Source organism: Sciurus carolinensis, unplaced genomic scaffold (assembly GCF_902686445.1).
Source record: "Sciurus carolinensis unplaced genomic scaffold, mSciCar1.2, whole genome shotgun sequence".
In the NCBI taxonomy this organism is placed as follows: Eukaryota; Metazoa; Chordata; class Mammalia; order Rodentia; family Sciuridae; genus Sciurus; species Sciurus carolinensis.
Window position 1 is genome coordinate 78,401 of NW_025920323.1, and position 22,687 is coordinate 101,087.

The window sequence follows — 22,687 nt, forward strand, 5'->3', positions numbered from 1 at the left end:
CTATTTGACAGATGCATTTCAATTATACATACAAGGAAGGACACATCATTCTTTTAAACTGTGTCTGTCTGTGGACTGTGATATCAAGAGTTCAAGTAATTATATGTGTGAATCATGGAGGAGCTCTCTGCAGGCAAGACAGCTGTCTTCTTTAGGTGTCCACATAATAACTACAATTGATAAGCAATATTTTCACACTTTCAAATTTGACTGTCATGATAACCCTGGAAGATGAGCAGGTAAGCTATAAAAGAACAACTCTGCCTGATAAGAAATGTCTCATCTATTTGAAATATTTATCTTGAGTTATACTTGATGAGAGTGGGTCATGTAGTAGTAAACATGGGCAAATGATTAAGTCTCTAGACTGTGGCTGATAGCTATCATGTTCTCTTCCTTACCTATGTGGTTGTTGCTGGTTTGCATGTGTAGGGGATTGGCCATACATTCTCATTCCTGATCACTTGTTAGATTTCCTTCATCAAGGTGCCTCACTCAAATGTGAACAAAGAATCAGAGGCTTCAAGGTTTGTGAGTTAGAGGAATTCTAGAATGGTAAGACTGCAGTGAAGTCCTTGCTTGAAAAGACAAATCCCATCCTTCCCTAGTGATCCAGGACAACGGACTTGGGTGGGGAACAGAGGTGCTATGCGTGACATCCCATGTCAAGCATCTGTGTTTGCTTGAACTTGGGGTCTTTAAGCTTGAGTTTCTCATTAGTAAAATTGAGATAATAACACTTAAAACAGACTGGATCCCAGACTGTGAGCCCTGAGCTGTGACTGGATATGAATACATCATTCAGGGGTCATGTTAACACACAGCAGTAGGCATAATTATTTGCACAAACTTGCATACTTACTTTTAAATGATGAAGTATTGAAAATAAAATCTATACTTGTTTCATGCTTATTATAGAGCTGTATACTTTCCCAAGAATTTTTCTTTTTAATGAAAGAATGAATTCAGGTGAATGGTCAATTCACTTCAAAGTTTTTAAAGAAATATTGAAGGAATAAGTCATCATTTTTCAGTACTTCATGAAGTGAATGCTTTTCTATTTCTTTTATAGATAATACTGTCCCCAGTAGTAATTGGCATGCTGTTCTCCACTGTTTCATGCCCATGGCAGGCATGGTCAGTAAATCAAAGTCCTTCCATATTTTCAGAATGATTCTCAGTCATTTACCCAGAAGTCACTGTTAATTCATCAATGTTGCTTGAAATAAAAACTATTCTTCTTTAACATATGTGCATGCTTTCTTTTCCCCTTATTAAAGGTCTGGAATTTTGAAGCATTTGAGATAATTCATCCCCATCACAATTTTATCTGACCTCTGAAAACTACCCACAACAAATTTCTTGCTTTTGCTCTCAGTGATAATATCTCAATAAATAGTTCTCATCATAATAATAAAATATTCATAAGCAGTGTACAATGTGAGCACACTCTTCTAATTTCAGAGGCTCAGGAAGCTGAGGCAGATGGATCACAATTTCAAAGTTAACCTCAGCAACACAGCAAGAACCTAAGAAACTTAGTAAGACTCTGTCTCAAAATAAAAAAAATAAACAAATGCTGAGAATGTGTCTCAGTGTTTAAGCACCTCAGGCTTCCATTTCTGGTACCCAGAAAAATAAACAAAGAAAGAAAAAAAAATCTCATAAGTATGTATCAGCTTGTTGGTGTGACTATTATAAACAACTATCATGTAAACTTTTTTTTTTTTATTGTACTGCAGATTTACATGATCAGTTTTACTTCAACCATTTCATTAGAAATCATGAAAAACCAAAGCTTCACAACTGAATTTGTCCTCCTGGGGCTTTCACAGAATCCTACTGTTCAGAAAATAGTATTTGGTGTGTTTTTGTTGGTCTACATTGCAACAATTGTGGGCAACATGCTGATTGTAGTGACCATTCTCTGCAGCCCTGCACTGCTGGTGTCCCCCATGTACTACTTCTTGGCAGTCCTGTCCTTCCTGGATGCCTGCTTCTCCTCTGCCATCACACCAAAAATGGTAGTGGACTCCATTTGTGAAAGGAAAACCATCTCTTATGAAGGATGCATGATTCAACTTTTTGCTGAACACTTTTTTGGTGGGGCAGAGATGATTATCCTCACAGTCATGGTCTATGACCACTATGTGGTCATTTGCAAGCCCTTGCACTACTCTTCTATTATGAACTGGAGACTCTGTGGCATACTGGTGGGGGTGTCCTGGACAGGGGTTTCTTGCATTCCATCATCCAGATTCTCTTTACCTTCCACTTGCCCTTCTGTGGGCCTAATGTCATTGATCATTTCATGTGTGACCTGTACCCATTACTGGGGCTAGCCTGCACTGACACCCACATCCTAGGCCTTCTGGTGATCGCCAACAGTGGATTAATCTGCATCATCAACTTCTCCCTGTTGCTTGTGTCCTATGGTGTCATCTTGTTCTCCCTGAGGACACAGTGCTTAAGGGCAGAGGAAAGCTCTGTCCACCTGTGGGTCTCACATTACTGTCGTGGTCCTGTTATTTGTCCCATGCGTATTTATATATGCAAGGCCACCATCTGCTTTGTTTTTTGATAATGAAGTGGAAATGTTTTACACCATCCTGACTCCCTTGCTCAATCCTTTGATTTATACTTTGAGAAACAGGGAAGTGAAAAATGCCATGAGGAAATTGTTGAAGACTATTGATGGTTTCTGATTAAAACATAATATATCACAATTCAAAAAATATAATGTGTAGTGTGAAAAACTTAGTATTTACTTAGATGAACATTCAGATACTTTCTGGCATCTCCTTTATATGAAAAGAGGTTACATAATTCTCAGGAGAAATTATACCATGTGGGGGAGTTAAAACTTATGTTTTCAATTGGAAATCACACTTTTACTGGGAGTAGCCTACTCAGTATTCTCATATGTAAATTAAAGATAGTTCAATTTTAATACTTTCTTGAATTTTTAAAATTAGAAAGTATTTAAATTATGAAAATGATTCCCATTCATAAGTTTGAAGAACAAAAAGTTTTGTGTAAGAAAATATTAGAAAGGACACATTTCAAGTGTAAAAAACATATTCTCTGACCATGAAATCAGTGATTCTGATGTAAAACATCAGGAATCAGAAAAATCAGAGAGAGGAGTTTTCAAGGCACCTGCTTCATTTCACTTCATTTTAATGGTGGGTCTAATACCATCTGCTAAGGTTTAGTCACTTTTTGAATTTGAGAGCTAGAATCTGATCAGCTCATTTCTGCCTATGCAGGTAGTCCCCTTGGATCAGGTGGACACTCATACCAATTGGTTGTAACAGAGAAGTTGGACTGATTCCACAGGGGAGTCAGCAATGGGGGTCTTCCATTCTCTTACAATCACTGACAACTCCTGAGATACCACACTACTAGGTATACCAGGTCAAACTACAGGTGTAGTGAGCACACTTTCCCCATGCCCCTGCAGAGGGAATAGAACCCAGAAGAACTAGATGTAAAAGAAGATTTTCAAAAGAGAGTTAATTACAGTTTACTTGGTGATTTTCATCTTCCTCACTTCTTATACCTAAGTACAAATAATTCATCTGAGCAAATATCAATGAAAAGATCATTCCAAGTTATGAATATATTTGTTGTCATTACAATGTTTTGTTAGTGTCTGGTTGTCAAGAGTCACAGGTGATAAGTTTGTTGAGAATTAAATATTTAACCTTTGCCCTAGCAAACAAAAACACTAATAACATGCCAGTTGAGTATTATGGGCAAACAAAGTAAATAATCCATTTTTCTTTTCTTTAGTCTTACCAGCCACCCCAAAGTAGAAGAGTATATATTATTACCTTTCTCATAATAGACTGCAAAAGATAAATGTAATTTCATTGATCAACCTTGAAAAAGTTCATGAAAAACTGAATTCTGAGTCTACACCTCACTTTGACAGTGTGGGTGTCCTACAGCAGACCAAGTGTGATGAGGCTCAGACATGTGAGTGTGCTTCCCCTTTGCCTTTCCATTTCTTCACACCTTCCTGTCCTCAAAGCCTTGGAAACTTCTTCATGCCCTCTGCCTTTCAAGGTCCTCCTTTTTTATTCATTTATTCCTAAGAACTAGCTCAAGAAGTATGGATCTGCGAGGTTGACTCCATTGCTTTATGTACCTATGCAGCCAAGACTTGAAATGTAGCTATAAGGTAAAACACTGTTCTGGCAAGATTGTGCTGACCAACACCAAATCATATCTGCACCATCATACATTTGAATTCAAATATGTTTATATTATTTTAATGCCCAACATTTCACTGTGAACCTATAGTTCTATACACGGAGAACTTCCACTAATATTCATCAGGGTGGTAAACAAAATAGTGAAAGTAATACTTAGGAAGTAAGTGACTTTCCTGGTGCAATTGGGAAGGCTTTTCTGAAGTGGTGGTATTTAAATTGGTACAGTGTCCACAGTAGAAATGAAGGGTGGAAATGAGACCAGAGGAAGGGTTTACGGTGTGCAACATGGATTGATCAGGGAATGTATTCAGTAGGGACACGAGCTCATGGAGCATGCATGAGCTCAAGTCTAGGAGGACAAATGGAAAGGCAGATGGAGGCACAACAAACTTTGAAAATTATTAAGAACATTTCAACCATTGCATCTGAGAACTGTAGCAACTATTTCATTTTGTTTATGATGCATCATACTTTTTTGGGGGGGTATCAGGAATTTAATTCAGGGGCACTCAATGACTGAGCCACATTCCCAGCTCTATTTTGTATTTAATTTAGAAACAGGGTCTCACTGAGTTGCTTAGAGCTTTGCTATTGCTTAGGCTGACTTTGAACTCACAATCCTCCTGCTTCACCTCTGGAGCCCCTGGGATTACAGGCATGGGCCATGGCATCTGGTCTGAATCACCATATTTTTAAATACCTATACACACATGTGTGCATGCACACACACACACACACACACATATGTATATTTTAAATCAGGGGTTGAATACAGGGGTGCTTGTCCACCGAACCCTCTCTTCAGCCCTTTTCTTTTTTTTTTTTTATTTTGAGAAAATAAAATAAGTCTCTGGTTGTCAAGAGTCACAGGTGATAAGTTACTTAGGGCCTAGCTAAGTTGTTGAGGTTGGCTTTGAACTCGTGATTCTACTGCCTTAGCCTCCCAAACCCTTGCGATTACAGGCATCACAATGGTACCCAGCTTACTTTTCTTTTCCAAATGATAGAATTGAACTGAAAAATTAGAAGTTGGAAAATGTGAGAAGAGGAGATAATACCTGAATTTTTTCCTTGTTTAGAGAAATAAAATAAGTATCTTGACAAAGACCTGTGAGGATCTATTTAAAGCATTCTAGGACTGGTGAGTACAATATTGGAATTTATGACATTTTGGTTTTTGTGACCTATTGATTTTCACAAAAAATCATGTGAATTTCTCAGTTGAGGGAAGATGTTTAGTTTTTATATACCCCATGGAGTATATTTGAGAGTAAGCTCTTTTGAGTCTTTGATAAGAAACAAATTGGCATTGAGAAATCATGTTTCAGATGCCCTGCATGCTAGTCTTTATTTTATGGGGACCACCATGAGTCTGCTTGTATTTTGAACTGAATTACTAAATGCAGGAAACAGAAAGATGAATGTCTTCAGCGGGCCTGTTTCATCTGAAAGAGGGTAGGCTCTTTGTTTTGGATAACCTCCAAGTCCAATTGTGTGTAATTTAAGTTTGAAAGGAAGATAAAATACAATTAAATTAATCAGACTGATTTTGTTCTCAGATGACTCAATCAAACCTTTATCATGTTTCTATGCCTCTAAATTTTAATGAAAAGACATCAAAATTTCATATCTTTGCTTTCATAGATTACAGCTAGGAGGACAATTATTTACAACTTTTCCTTCTATGACCTTGGAGTCTATCTGGGGTTTTCATGTTGATCTATCTGCCCAAGAAAGCATTTTGATTTTTGCTTTCTTTTCATGCCAATCTCCTAGATAGCATGCATTATTAATTCATTTTTTTTGAATATTTACCAAAGGTATTTCGAGCTGTCAGTCATACCTTTTGAACACTGTGAAAAAAACTAAGATCATCTGTGGTACCACAAAACCTTATGTCACTCATCAAAGCAAATTAATATTTTAAATGCCCCCCCACTGCTTTTGGTACTTGAGTCACTGGGATTATAGGCATGTGCCATGACATCAAACTTGAAACACTTTTGTAGCTATATTATTGGTAAATGAGTAATTGAAATAAACATTTTTAAACAATAAAAATCACCTTTAGGAATGCCAATTCTAATAAATATAATGGATGTAATTGCTCCAATAGCACACAGTGCACAGCTACATCTTCTATATGCTTTGCACATATTGAATGACCTAGACTTCCTAGCATCCCTTAAAGGTGGTTTTTAGAATCATGTGTGTTCTACAAGTGAAGATCAAGAGAGTGGTTGTATGACAGATCCCTCATGGGTAATGGAGTGTGGTTTGACAGGAGACAGGGTGACTTCAGACTACAAGCCAATCACTGAGATAACACACTTCTCAATCTGATTCTGTTTACATGTCTGAGAATCTAGTTGGTAACCAGATTATCTAAATTATAGTTTGCAAGATTTTAAATTATCTGACCACTCTCTCTTCATGCTGGTTGCAGTGTGTGCTTGTAGGGCTAAGGACACAGTCAACAAATACCACATTATGGCATGCAGTCATTAAAACCTAAGGAATTCTAGGAATAATACAGTTAGAATGAGTAGTTCTATCCTTGTGCTAAGAAATTGTAAATGTTCAATTTGACATGAACAAGGAAAAGGTTATTATTCACATTTTCTTGCATACTCTGGTCATTGTATTGTGTCTGTGATCATTATCAAGAAAGTATAAGGAGTCCCTGGAGAACATTAATCTTGAACAGCCCAATAAATGATGGGCTGTCTGAGTGTGATATAAAGTGGGGTTTAAGAATGGTAGTAAAGGAACTTCTGAGGCATTATTTCAATGTAAATAGGATTTGCAGAGAAAAAGGAGAGTTGATTCCTGGATGTGATGGAGGCATGCTGGCTCAGTAGAAATAGTCTTCATGTGCTTTGATTCATACCTCCTATTTGCTCACTATACTAAATATTCTTTCACAAATCACTACATCTGACACTTTCTAGAATTTTAAAATACACTCTTCAGTCAAATTGTTTATTATTTTTTTATCCTGCTGATTATATGAGGAGTATTCCTATAAGAACATTTATCTGGCCCTGCACAACACAGGAGAGACCCTGATATGACCAACAATAATTTTCTAATGAACTGATATCCACCTACAAATTCCCCTCATAACAAGAAAACATCTTTTCTCATAAATTGATTAGACAATTCTAAAATATGTTTGAATGTTTGCTTGGTTTGAAAAGCAACCCTGGTATTTAAAAAAAATTTTTTTTGAAGAAATAGAGAATTGAGTCTACTCAGTCTCAGAACATAGGTTATTGCTTATATTTTACTGTAAACAAAGTCACAAAGAATTCTTAGAAAAGAAGAAATTGTCCAAAAACTAAATGATATGTCTCTGGATACTTTCTTAATTTTTAAATTTAATGGTGAAGAAGGAATTTAAAAATGATAAATAAATAAAAGCAGTAGAATAAAGGAAGGGCATCAGGGGGAAGGACCATGAGAGAGAAAGGGGAAGTACTGGGGATTAAAACTGAGCAAACTAGATTATATGCATTTATGATTATGTCAGAAAGAACTCCACTATTATATCTATAGTGCACTAACAAAAACATGAAAAAGAAAAAAAAAATTATCTAACTAATAAAATATATTGCCCATGAATATAAAACATGTGGGAAAGAATGGAATATTGACTAAATCCTGGAAGGGTTAATTACTACCCGACACCTCCTTTCATTCACATTTTTCTGACCCTGGCTCCCTCTGCCTCTGTTTCTTTTCTGAGTCAAAAAAAATATGCTATTTTTCACAACTGCATAAAACTTTGATGTTATACCATCTGCATCATTCTATATTTGTTGTCCAATTTCCTTGTCATTCAACTCTATTTTTCTAATAGAAACAAATAAAGCATCAAGCAAAGCAGGCCCAAGACTAAAGTGGGAGTTGCAGTGTAGTTTGAAGTTCATATGTGTTGGTAGCATATTATTACTGGGCATTTTTGAAATCTCTCCCTGACGAGGAGTGTGATCCAGGTCAGGTAATTCTTCTGTATCAGTACTCACATGTAAAATTTCAATTAAAAGAGAAAACACTTGTTTCTTAATTGTATGAACAATTGACAAAGTTGTTTCTGAGCCTTAACTTTCTTTTCATAAATCACTTTGATTCTACATTTTTCCTTTGGGGAGTGAACAGAAATAAAAAGAGGACACAATGATTGAAGACTGTATAAAGTAGCAAACGGTTTGTTGTGGGTCCTCCTAGAGGAGCCTGAGGAGCTGCTCCTGAGTTTCCCTCAAGCATTAGTCTCCAAGCTGTATTTCCTGACATCACACACATCTGCTTTATCATCATTTAAATGAAAACACAGAAGATTCCTTTAATCCCCAGGAATCGTGTTTTAGTTTTAAAGTCATGGATTCTCCAGATCAGCTTTTAAGAAAAAAAAATCAATTAATGTGTACCCTTTATATACTTTATTGTAATTTTTTTCTCTCACATATACTTCTTGCTACCTTAGTCCACAAACAGTATGCAGTTCCTTCATGGACCAAAGAAAGAATTTCTTATCACAGAACTCATTTCTTATACTTAGTAATATAAGAATACTTTGCCTGAATAGTGATATAAGAGATATTATATCCCATCCTCTTATACACTATATTCTATTCTTAAATACAATAGGAGATGAAAGCATTTTTCATTAATGCAAGAGAGTTTTTTAGAAAAAGGAAAAAACCCTATTATTTAGGAACACAAATGTTTTATAAATGCTTGAGCAAGTGAAAAGCCACACAAAATTGTGTTGATTAATCAGGCTAATAAAAAAATTCTAAGCCCTGGAAATACTAAGAAACAATTCTGTCAGGGGCAGACTCTGAGGGCCCCAGAGCCGCACTGTGGCCTGATCTCTAAGATGGTGCCTGGCAGCTTGCCAGACATAGCTGCACTCATATACAAGTTTTAGGAAGTAACTCTGGTTGGCTGTTGTACATGAGGCAATCCTGGTATCTGCCTGGAGACTGTTCCTTGATAGGCTGACTTTCCTGGTAGTCTACTCTCTGATAGGCTGATGTTCTCAATATAAGTCTGAGACTTGCGGAATAAACTCCTTTTGGTTCCTGTGATCAAGAAGAGCGTACACGTTGTGATTGTCCCCACGGGCGGTGGACGATCATAAGTGGTGCCGAAACCCAGGAACTCGAGTTACAAAGAAGGAACTGATCAGGTAAATACAGGGTAAGTAAAGTACAGTCTGGCCTGGTTAAAGTTCGTGGGATAAGCAACAGAGTTAAAGTTCTCAGGATAAGAAACAGAGTTAAAGTTCGTGGGATAAGCGATGGAGACTAAGTGTTTGTGTGTGCTTTCGCTTTTGTTTTATTAGTTAAAGTGGTCTGCCTTTTGGTTTGATTAGCGGTAGCTAATGGGCACTGAAATGTCACAAATGTGCATGGAAGGTCCCTTAAAGGATTTGCCCTACAGACCTAAAAGTTCCTTACCTCCTGATACTGTTGGAATTTTATTAGGTAGGAGCTCTAGTGCATTCAGGGGACTTAGTTATCCCTGGAGTTATAGACTCTGATTTTACAGGAGAAATTAAAGTTCTTGCTCATTCTCCTCAAGGAATTATGTCCATATCACCTGGGGACCGCATAGCTCAGCTCTTGATTATTCCCAACCTTCATAAAATTTTTCCATCGACCACAGCAACTAGGGGAACTGCAGGTTTGGGATCATCTGGGGTTGATTTTGCTTATCTTACAATGAATCTAAAAAATAGGCCTATGCTCAAACTAATGATTAAAAATAAAGAGTTTTCGGGACTCCTAGATACAGGAGCTGATACTAGCATTATTACCCTAAAAGATTGGCCAAAAGAATGGCCTCTACAAGTAGCAGAACAAACTTTAAGGGGATTGGGTGTAGCTACTAGCCCACAAAGGAGTAGTGCTATATTAACTTGGAATGAAGAGGGCCAACAGGGAACATTTCAACCTTATGTCTTAGACCATTTACCAGTTAATTTATGGGGCAGAGATATTCTCATGCAAATGGATTTAGTACTCACTACAGAAGGCCATTATAGCCAAAAGGCTCAAAGTCTAATGGTAAAACAAGGTCAAAAATGGGACAAGGGGCTTGGCCACTATGGCCAGGGAAATACCCAGCCAATTAGTGTTAAGGGCAATCAAGGTCGCCAAGGCTTGGGTTTTTCCTTGGGGCCACTGAACAAAAGTATGTAAAAATAACTTGGAAATCCAATGCAGCAGTGTGGGTCTCTCAGTGACCCCTGACATTAGAAAAACTTAAAGTGGCCCAATAACTGGTACAACAACAATTAGAAGCAAATCATATTAGACCTTCAACTTCTCCTTGGAATACCCCTATTTTTAATACTCCAAATATATTATTATGCCACTCTGAGGAAGATATTTTAAAGGATATTTACTCTGAATTAATAGAACAACTCAAATTATGGGGACTCATTATAGCCCCTGAAAAGGTTCAAGTTGGTACTACACAAGAATTCTTAGGAGCCCAATTAATATCTCACAAGGGGATCCCCATCCCACATCTCCCAGAAAGCTCACTCCTGAAGCGCATCTGGTTTTGAATATTATACAAAAAAGATTAGATGAGGCCCAAGTAAATCGTATTGATCTCTCTCAGCCATTACAATTCATTGTTATTCCTAACAAGAAACTACCCACTGGAGTCTTTTGGAAAGAGGGTCCCTTGTTTTGGGTCCATCTAGCCTGTTCACCCAATAAAACTCTCTTACCCTACCCTGAAGCAGTAGCTCAAGTAATCTTAAAGGCACTTAAATCATCTATCACAGTGTTTGGAATTCATCCAGCTACTATCATTATTCCCTATGATAAGCATCAACTTTCTTGGTTATGTAATTTCATGGATTCTTGGACTGTTGTTAGATGCTCCACTCAAGCTAACTTTGATATTCACTATCCTAAACATCCTTATATACAATTTTGTAGTAATAATTCTGTAATATTCCCAAGAGTTACCTGACAACAACCTATTCCTAAGGCTCCTGTGATTTTCACTGATGAATCCAAAACAGGGACTGGAGCTATTTGTTATCTAGATAAAGTCCAAACATTCCTTTTCCCTACTCAGATAGTTTATATGTAGTTCAAGCTCTCAGTAACTTAGAATGTGCAGGGCTTATTGCCTCAAACGCTACTATTTTTTATCCTTACGGACTTTACAACAAATGATTGGGATTGTTATAATTCTTTCTTTATTGGACATATCAGAGCTCATACCAATTTACCTGGACCTTTAGCTCTAGGGAATAATGTAGCAGACATAGCAACTAAGGATTCCCACATTTTTCTGCATTTGAGGCAGCAAAAAATTATCATCAACAATTCCATGTTAATTCTACAACATTAAAACTGAAGTTTCCCATTACTAAAGAAACTGCACGTGCTATTGTTAAATCTTGTGGCCAGTGTACAGTCCTCCATCACCGAACCTTCTATAGGAGTTAATCCTAAAGGACTATTACCTAATCATCTATGGCAAATGGATGTTACTAGTCTGCATGGTGGGGAAACTGAGGAACCTTGCAGGAATAGGGCAAGGGAAAATTCAAGATCCGTCTCCGGGAATAGGTACGGCAGGAAAAGTAGGAACCTCACAGGAGTCTCTGACCAGAACAGTTTAAGGGCGAGGGATAGTAAAAAGAAATAGGGTCAATCAAAAACTAAAGGTCACAAAGGACACTACAGTTGGAGTGTAAAAATGCGTGTATTCTGTGTTTGTGTGTTTGTCAAATTCAAGAGTCTTGCTCTAAGTAGCGAGGTAAGCTGAGGACCCTGTCTCTTTCTCTGAGGCAGTTAGGTACTCAGGTAAGCTGAGGACCCTGTCTCTAGGGCAGTTAACCCCTGTCCTAGGGCAGTTAGGTACTCAGGTAAGCTGAGGGCCCTGTCTTCTAAGGCAGTTAGGCACTCAGGATAGCTGGCCAGGTGATGAAATATAAAGAGGATCATAAAGGAGCTCCGGAGTAAGTGTATTGAGTGTTGTTTGTGTGTTTGTACTGCTGTTAGTGTGGCCTTTGTACAGTGAAGGATGGATTTAGAAATATCATGAAATCAGTCTGAAAGGATAATTCAAAAAGGAGGCATGAAAAATATATTACAAGGAGAATAAGTGCTGGGAGAGATTAAACAGGAAGTTAGCTGGGGTAACCAAAAACAGGAAAGTTCTGGGGAGGAAAGAAACACTGGGGAAGAATTAGAAAATAAGGAAACCTCTGTATGATCAGATGTTCAAACTCTAGTAGAAATAAGCCCAGGTTTATAGAAGAAAAGTTGCTCAGTGTGCCACAGGGGGATCTTCATAAACAGGATCTAATAGCAACAGAAAAGAACTCTTAAAGAGACCAAAGTGAGGAAAGATTGAGTGGTAGTAACCTAGAAAACAATTACTCAGAAAATATAAGAACAAGGGAAAAAGGAGAGCTACATCTAATACAAGGAACCCCCAAAAGAAATAACCAAGTGGTAGTGAAAACTTAAGAACAAGGGGAAAAAGTAGTAGAAAGCTAAACCTAGTATAAAGAGCTTCAAAATTTGTAGAATCTGCCCATATTTGAGGACCAAATTAGAGATAACATCAACCATTAGAAAAACTTTAAAGAGGCAGTTAAGACTGATTGGAAACAGGTATGCAGAGCATTGTTATCTGGAGGACAATGTCAAATTGGAGAGCTCAGTGGCAAGAAATAGCTGCTGAAACTGCTTGCAGAATCGTAGTAGCAAGGTTTCCTGGTAGAAATGTTGATATGCTAATAGAAGGCTAATATGATACTCAAAATCAATATGATCCTGGAGTGTATGCACAGATATACAGCAGCAAAGAGACAATGCCCTAACAAAAAATAAGAGATAACTATAGTAAAATCTGTTACACCTTATGCCCCAGGTCTTTGACCAAAGTGTAGAAAAGGAAAACATTGGGTTAATGAGTGCAAATTACTGATGTTGAGGGCAAGATGTTACCAAATCATTTAAGAAACAAGGCACAGGGCTCTTCAACTGAAGGCTCACAAAATGGAAGCAGCTGTCATAGCCCTTGTAGAGTTTAAGGAGTAACAGATCTTTTTGCTGATAGTGATTGCATCACTTGGTCAATTCCCAAATTGGAATTGGTTGGACCCATAGCCCCTCATAAGCTGATTTAGCCACATAGATGATTTTCATCTTTTTCTCCGTAAAGCAATCTGCTTATTTTCATCCTGTATAACTTTTTAATTCTTCATGTTGGTACCTCACCTTTAAGGTGGTTTTATAAGTAAAGGGAAGTGCACTGATTAGAAAGTTAATGGAGTTAATATTGAAAAATGTAGAGATGGTGAAATAGTTTTTTCAGCATAATTTGGCACCAAATTTTGGGGATTTTTAGGTTTTACACTAATAGGCTTGGGTGTGCTTGTATTAATTCTATTCTGCATCTACAAATGCCTCAAAGCCAGTCAACAGGCTTATAATGTGATCATAAGATAAGATTTCTGAAAGTGTAGTCTCTCTCTCTCTTAAGCAAAGTCTTTCTCTCTTATGCAAAGCCTCTCTCTCTCTTCTCTTAAAGCAAGCAAACCTCAGTTCCTCTATCCTCTATACCCACGCAAATTGTTGCTGCAGGCGGTGACAAATTGCCATAGGCGGCGACAGTTACTTACATTCCTGAATTTGGTAACTTTAAACAACTTAAAATGGACAATAGCCCTGCTTATAATTCAACCTCTTTTAACCAATTTCTCACTAAATTTGAAATAACTCTAACCACAGGTATGCCTTATAACCCACAAGGACAAGATAATGTTGAACGTGCACATTTCACCCTCAAAAATACTCTTTATAAACAAAAAGGGGGAATAGGGGAGACCTTCGGTCCCCTAAAGATAAACTTTCTCTTTGCCTCTTTATTTTAAAATTTTTAACTCTGGATAATGAGGGTCGCTCTGCCACTGAGAGACATGGCAATCATAAACAACATGATAGAGCGATGGTAAAATGGAAGGATGTTCTTACTGGACAATGGAATGGCCCGGACCTGGTGCTTTACTGGAGCTGTGGCTCGGTTTGTGTGTTTCCACAGGATAAAATGGGTTCCTGAATGACTGACTTGACCAGTGGCAATGCTACCAACAAGTAATTTGGATCAACAAAATGAAGATGCCAAAGACACTCCTGATGATCATGCTATTGACAGTCTTTCACCCCTTAGCCACACTTTCTTTTCGCCCGGGTGAAAATGGTTCTACATTTCAAGAATACATAAAAAACTTAACAGGAGATGCTGTTTTACTTTCAGGATGGGTGCCTCACAGACATAATGCTACAGGAACTACTTTCAAAATCCCTAGAATCTTCCCTCCTTGTAATCCTAAACACAGTACACCTCCTATATGGACAGGTTGTCAACATGCAGGACCAGCAACTCCTGTACAAAATGGATTTTTTTTTCACTCCCAATTTCACTTCTTTCACTGCTAATGATAACTTCACTAATAATGTTCAATTAGTCATGAAACGGGTCAACCCCTTTGACAATTGGATGCTTTTCACTGCAGTTTCAGGATATACTAACTTACAATCTTTTTTCAGTCTCTTAGGAGGGGCATTTTGGCTATGTACTTGGAACTCCTCTACATGGACAAACAGTTCTAGGTTCACTGGTGCTGCCTCACAATCTACGTGTATCAGAAATATTACCTATTCACCTACCCCAGTTTGTGTGTCCTCCCCTTTTTTATGTTTTTAACTTCTTCTCTTCTCAATTGTTCCTCAAGCAAATGCATATTCCTACCTTCCTACCTGTTCCAGTCTCTGTTACAGATACAGAACTGCCAGTACTACTATCTAGAGACAAGAGAGATTTTGGCACCACAGAGGCTGTGGACACTGCAATAGTGGTTTCTGCAACGGTAGCACTAGCAACTGCCATACCTACAGCAACAGCAGTCAATCACTTGGTCAAAAATACAACTACAGCCTTACAGACTCAAAAAGCTCTAAACAACCATTTTAAGGCAGGCATACTCCTTGTAAATCAAAGAGTGGACTTACTACAAGAACAAGTGGATATCTTGCAAGAACTTTTGGGACTGGGATGTGTTTATCCTTTAAGAGCAGTGTGTGTCACCCCTATTGCTTATAATAACCTTAGCTCTGCGGTTATGTTATCTAAAAATCTCTCTGTCTACCTTACTGGTATTTGGTCATCTATGTTTGATAATTTAACCAGTCAGCTACAAGCTGAAATACTCAGAGTCAATGCCACCAGGGTTCAAGTTGCATCGGTATCCAAGATGTTCTCTTTGTTATCTAAAGCCCTGGGATTGACAAAACAGTGGGCTGGAACAGTAGCTGTTCTGATTATTATCTGCTAAGGGATAGTCTGTTATACGCAGCCAAATCAGAGCTCACCAAGATGCCCGACGTCATTGACGGGCTATAGTACAGGCTTTGACAGCCATTGAGACAGGCACATCCCCCCAAGTATGGCTAAGCATGCTGGACCAGTAGTCAAAGACGGGTAAGATCCATGGAAATGCATACCAACCTAAGACAGGGTTCTGACGCCTGGAGGTCAGAATTCCAATGATGGGTAAGGATGTAATTTGCCATGGACAACCTAAGACAGGCATGGTCCCAAGTCATCTTTTCTTTATTAAAAAAATAAGGGGGAGATGTCAGGGGTGGACTCTGAGGGCCCCAGAGCCACACCGTGGCCTGATCTCTAGGATGGCGCCTGACAGCTTGCCAGACATAGCTGCACTCATATACAAGTTTTAGGAAGTAACTCTTGTTGGCTGTTGTACATGAGGCAATCCTGGTATCTGCCTGGAGACTGTTCCTTGATAGGCTGACTTTCCTGGTAGTCTACTCTCTGATAGGCTGATGTTCTCAATATAAGTCTGAGACTTGCGGAATAAACTCCTTTTGGTTCCTGTGATCAAGAAGAGCGTACGCGTTGTGATTGTCCCCACCGGCGGTGGGCGATCATACAATTCCAAAGGTTAATGGCCTCTCAGGGAAATCTCGAGTCAGAAGTCAAGGCACAGATTTTACATCATTTTTTTCTTTTTTTTCTAAGACCATGTTGAAGGCAGTACTTGAAAAGAAGTGGGAACTGTCTTCATCTCTAATGCCAGAGATGCTCTTCCTCTCTTAGATAAAGAAAGAAGAGTTGGAAAAAAGAGCATCATGGTTTGGCCATTACCAGAATGTTTAAGGAACTGATGTATGTCAAGAATTCTAATTCACACTTCTGAATTTTTAGAAAGGATTTGCAAAGGTGATGTAATGCTTCAAAGTGCAGGTGCTGTGGTCAGGTTCTCATGACTAATGTCACGCACTGTCCTTTTCCTTTATAACCATGTACACTTGAGTTAGCTGCATAAACTTTCTGGCCCCCAGATTCCTCATCTTTAGTGACAATTGTACCAAGATGAATGGATGTAGCAGGGGATGAAGCAATGCATGTGGAGCTGAGAGGACAGCACTTGACTGCTGAAGGTACCCAAGAGAAAGCAGTTGTCACAGAATTCAGATCTTTCTCCTATTTCTTCCTGTCCTTTCTTTGTTTTTAGAACTCCAATTCTTCCATGTCTAATGAAATTAAATCCATACTCAATTTTTTTTATCTTTGTGTAAAAACTAAATAACTTAGGAATTCAAGTGCACATTTTTCTATTGTTTCTCCAATAACATTGTATTTGCTCCTTCTAAATATATTCTCATTTATGCTCTATTCATACTCCCATTCTAGTACTTTAGATTAAAAGCTTAATATTATAAATATATATCAAATTACAGATGTAAGACCATGGTAAAATCAATTACTACTCTGCCAATCATGGATACCGATAGAGAATATAAAATTTACTGTTGCCAAACCACAGACTAACAAATGGTACTGGGAAAGACATTAAAGATAAGACAATGGAACTCATAATACAGAATGGAAGCTTCTGATTTAACTGTCTGTGTAGTTTACTAAGTGTGCCTGATGTCATAGATTGCATTAGGCTCCTGCTACAGGATTGTTCAGGAAAATCCATGTGGCTGATGTGCTGAACTGCTTCAGGTCTAGTTTTCATAACTTGGTCTCACCCTTGCAATTTGCTAAATCACTAAGGCAACAGAAGAGAAGTTCAGGCATCTGTTAAGAAGGAAACCAGCAGAGAGAAAGGATATTATTTTCACCCACATTTAAGAAACAGCAAGAGTATAAATGTTGAGACATACAGGGAAATCAGCAGAGCTACGCTGTGGAGAGAGGAAAGGACCAGCAATCTGAGAAGAATGTATACCTTAGATAGCCAGGAAAGGGTATATGGTTACTTAGGACAAGATAAATCTTTAATTGGTAAAGAATAATACTAGATCCAATATATGATAAATTTAAAGAATAACAGAAAACTTAATTACAAGTGGGATTTGAATTTATTGTTGAATTTGTAATAATTATTTAATAAAATGTATGAAAATGTTACTGATATGTACATACACATACATGTAAATTATCTGAGATTTATTGCTTGAAGTACAGTTAGTAAAACAGTGCCTCTAATGACAGCCCTATTACCAATCTCTCTTACAATTTTGAAAGATCCATATATATGTATAAATAATAAAATTTAAAACAGAAATTCTCCTCTTTGCAGAGCAATCGATGCAAGAAATAGTTTTGTTGCTAAATAATTAGTTTTGTTAGGGAGAGTAGAGTGAGTAATGTGAATATTGGGGGCACAGAGAGGCCAACTTCCAAAGACCACTGTTCAAGGAGGTGTTCTGGTGCCCACAAGTCATGATTTGAGGGACCCCTGAACAATCCTCAGGAACAGGACCAGCAATTCAAGAGTAGACTACCAAGGAAGAAGAGACTGAGGAGTGTTCTAGGAGAAACATGCTACCTACATCAGAATACAGACCTAAAATTGATATTGAAGAATATATGGAGGTTAGAGAGGGCTGTGTCCATGGTGTGGTCATTTATGGAAAATTTTCAATAGTTTAAAAATATTTATATAAGATGCTGGATTATTTTAGCCTGTTAGTTCCACCTTTGCAAATAAATTAAACATAAACCTCACATTCCTCTGAACTTTATGGAAATTTGATATTTAGGTTTTAATCTTGAGGTTTAATTCTAAATATTCCTATAACAGTAACAAAACATATATTTCAATTAAAAAGTCTTTAATTGTTTTATGTTTCCTTCTAAATTATAAATTTATATTTAAATATTTATAAATGGTCAGTGATTTTTTTTCTTCTGCATTTCTCACTTATTATAAAATGCTTCTTATTTTAAGTCCTCATGCTATTAATGTTTTATTGATAGTATCATCTGAATGACAATTTGTAATAGTCATATTTATATCAACATCTGAATTGCTGAATACATTAGATATTTCTCAATTGCCAATATTAACATTGAATAATTTTGCAATGTAAATATTTCCCATCTCTTCATTTTTAGAATAAATTTATATGCTTGGGGTTATTACTATAAGCAATACATGCATACTTATGATTCTGGAAATATTTAGTTGTATATTTTTCAGAAATAATACCTGAATTGATCAATTTTGTTGCCATTTTAGAGTAGGAGTCATTTTTTAAAGCATTTTTTTTTTTTTTTTGCGGGGAGTGGTACTGGGGATTGAACTCAGGGGCATTTGACCACTGAGTCACATCCCCAGTCTTGTTTTGTATTTTATTTAGACACAGGATGTCATTGAGTTGCTTAGGGCCTTGCTTTTGCTGAGACTTGCTTTGAACTTGAGATCCTCTTTCCTCAGCCTCCCAAGCAGCTGGGATTAGAGGTGTGCACCACCATGCCCTGCTAAAGCATGATTTTTGAAAGACACATAACATTCTTATGACAGGTTAATTTTTACTTCTCTTTGTTTATGCAGACCCTGCCTAAAATATTGCTGACCTGAATATTCACACTTTCCTTTTGATTTTTTCCTTTCATGAATCAGAAAGTTTAAGCATGGTAGGTCATTCAGTGGCACACAGGTATTAACCATGAAACTGGGATTGCTGCCTTTTGGATAAAACAAAACAAAACAAACAAAAAACTGAACAGATATTTTCTTTTTGCTCAACTATTTGGAATAATTTTAGATTAACAGAGATAAGATGGTATAGCAGTTCTAGTATGCTACTCACTCAATTTTCTTTAACACTGTTTTCTTATGCTATCATAGGTATGTTTGCCAAGATCAAGAGAGACTTGTAAATAATATAAGACTTTGCTGGGCATCGTGGCACATGCTGTAATCTCAGCCACTGGTGAGGTTGAGGCAGGAGGATCACAAATTTCAGGCCAGACTGAGCAACTTAGTGAGGCCCTAAGCAACATAGTGAGAACTGTCAAAAAATAAAAAGGACTGGGGATGTGGCTCAGTAGTTTAGTGCCCCTGCAGTAGGATTCAATCCAAGAGAACATAGTACATTTAAGAAATTACTTTTAAATGATATAAAATCATAAAACTTGTGGTCATAAACCATGAGCACACTGTAATTTTTATTGTTGCTGTTTTAGGACTAATTCTGGAAATTCATTATTCGAATAAAGAAAATTTGTTTTTATTTGAGAGGTAATTAATCCAAAAATGGTATGATCTTAGATCACCTCCAGATAAAGGTAATGAATAAATGAGTTATTTAATTATTTGATTAACATAAGGACCTGTCTTCCTTTCAACCTTCCACTCAGATTGGATTTCTTGGTACAGGAAACAGGAATGGAGCCAGGTGGGACTGAGGACCACAGTAATTCATTCAAGGAATGCAGGGATGCAAGAATGCAAGATGCAAGAATGCAGACATTTAAAATTGTTGTGTATTTTTAAAGCATCATTTTTTCATGGCAAATAATCATCAAAACACTTCACATTTGTAAATCAGTAAGAAGAAAAGTGCTTATCAGCCTTGTCAATGTGAGGCCAGAGGCAGAAGCAAAGTTTGTCATTCTGCTCTGTGTTCTGGGCTGTGGCAGGTCATTCTCAGCCCTCCCCACCATCTGTGTTTCTGACTGCATTTTGGTCTCTAGTGGCTGACCTCACTGGTCTCTGCAGAAGAATGATGCGGATATCCTTTCCTGTGAATGAATTTAATAGGATTTTAGAATTTTTAAGAGCTATTAATAATCTGGTCTCAGCCTCAGAAAGATTGCAACTAGTTGATGACTATAATGTTACAAGTAGCCTGAAGCAAATTTTTAATCCTAATAGTATGTTTTCATGATTGCTCTTTTATCTTCACCTTTTCCTTGGAAATCATGCAAAATCAGAGCACTGTAACTGAATTTGTCCTCCTGGGGATTTCTAATCATCCAAGAGTTCTGAAAATACTATTTGTTATATTTTTTGTTGGTCCACATCTCAACCATTGGAGACAACATGCTGATTGTACTGATCATCCTCTGTAGCCCTATCCTGCTGGGCTCCCCTGTTTACTTTTTCTTGGCAGTCCTATCCATCCTTGATGATTGCTTTTCCTCTGTAATCACATCAAAGGTGATCACAGACTCCCTGTATGAGAGGAAAATCATCTCTTATAAAGGATGCATGATTCAACATTTTGCTGAATGCTTCCCTGCTGGGACAGAAATGGTTACCATCACAGCCATGGCCTATGACTGCTATGGCCATTTGCAAGCCTTTGCACTACTCTTCCATCATGAATTGGAGACTCTGTGGCTTTCTGGTGGGAGTGTCCTGGACCCCCAGGGGGCTTTTGCATTCCATCATCCAGATTCTCTTTACCTTCCAGCTGCCCTTTTGTGGGCCTAGTGTCATTGATCATTTCATTTGTGACTTGTACCCATTACTGGAGCTGGCCTGCACTTACTCAAATCCTAGGCCTTCTGGTGATCGCCAACAGTGGGTTAATCTGCATCATCAACTACTCCTTGTTGCTCGTGTCCTATACTGTTATCTTGTTCTCCCTGAGGACAAACAGTGCTGAAGGGCAGAGGAAAGCTCTGACCACCTGTGGATCTCACATTACTGTGGTGTTTTTGTTATTTGTTCCCTGAATACTTATATATGCATGGTCTCCATCTTCCTTCCCCTAAGAGAAAATGGTGGCCACATTTTACACCATTCTGACTCTCTTGCTTAATTCTTTGATTTACCCTTTCAGGAAGAAAGAAGTGAAAATGCCATGAGGAAAGTATGGAAGAGAGTGGTGCTGGTTTCTGGTGAAAGGTAGACATCAAACACTTAAAAAATCAAATTTCTGAATTAGCATTTAAAGTGTTTTTGATTAAAAACTTTATAGGATTTACTTTGTATAGAAATATGGCAATATACATTTATAGAAAATCTTCCATGTCAAGGTCAGAAAATGGTGTTTAGTTTCATATCATGTATTAGATCTGAGCTGACAACTTGATATATCATATGTAAATTAAAAAGGATTGAATTTTATGTTTCCTTAGGATATAATAACAAAGAAATTAAAAATGAAAAGACAAAATACTTACTGATTACTTTCCTTTCATTCCATTATTTTCAAAATCTTTGCAGAGGGAAGACAAAAGTATTTTTCCCATTAGTAACAGAAATTTAGTCCCACTATTTCATGTTATAAAAGATTGAGGACAGTGATTTTAGTGACTGTTGAAGAACAACCAGGATTCAAAACAAGCAGAGAGTAGAGATTCACCAAACCTCTACTGTAGGACATACTGTGTTAGGTGACTTCAGCATTCAGTGTGAGCTGCAGAATTTGAGTCCCATTTTGCATTTCCTGACAGATAGGAATTGATTGGTCCAGTTCTGCCTATGGATAGCTCCTCTCAGATCAGAAAAGCACCAGTCAGCTATGAAGGGACAGAGGGCACACTCCATATGGGAGTCAACAATCAGTATTTCTTATTCATTTGCAGTCAAAGGGAATTCTTGGGGCACCACTGTACCATCAGTAACCTTATTATGGTGCATATGTAGTCCTGCACCATAACCTTATTATGGTGCAGGACTACATGTGTAGTTCTCCCCCTAGCAGATGAAATAATAACCTGAGGCACCACAAAGAAAAAAGTCAATTTTAAAAGACGATCACATTTCAATTTGTATGATTTTAATTTTCTTGACTTTGACTACCAAGTGAAAATAATTCTATTGGAAAAATTATCAATGAAGAGAGAATTTAAATATAGATACATATGTTATTCCCATTACTAACATTTAGTAATCTCAGGTTACCATGTAGTTTCTGAAACAAACCTATATACTGAAATATTTCAATTTCTCCTCCCAACACTTATGGCTTTAGATTTTCATTTCATTTTCTAGGTAGCTATGCTTAGGCATGATGACATTCACCCCAGAGATTTTGTTGGGCTAGAATTAAGTTGATTCCTTGTAGTTACATTGTAGTTTCAGGAACATATTGCAAATGTAAAATGTGGGGATTAAAAAAAATTTTTCTGTATATTTGAAAGAA

General features: G+C 37.4%; 1 pseudogene; it reads left to right on the plus strand.

Annotated features, from left to right (window-relative positions):
* Positions 1–1,775: 1,775 nt before the first annotated feature.
* On the plus strand, positions 1,776–9,327 carry LOC124975595 (olfactory receptor 4C15-like; annotated as a pseudogene).
* The last annotated feature ends 13,360 nt before the right edge of the window (positions 9,328–22,687 follow it).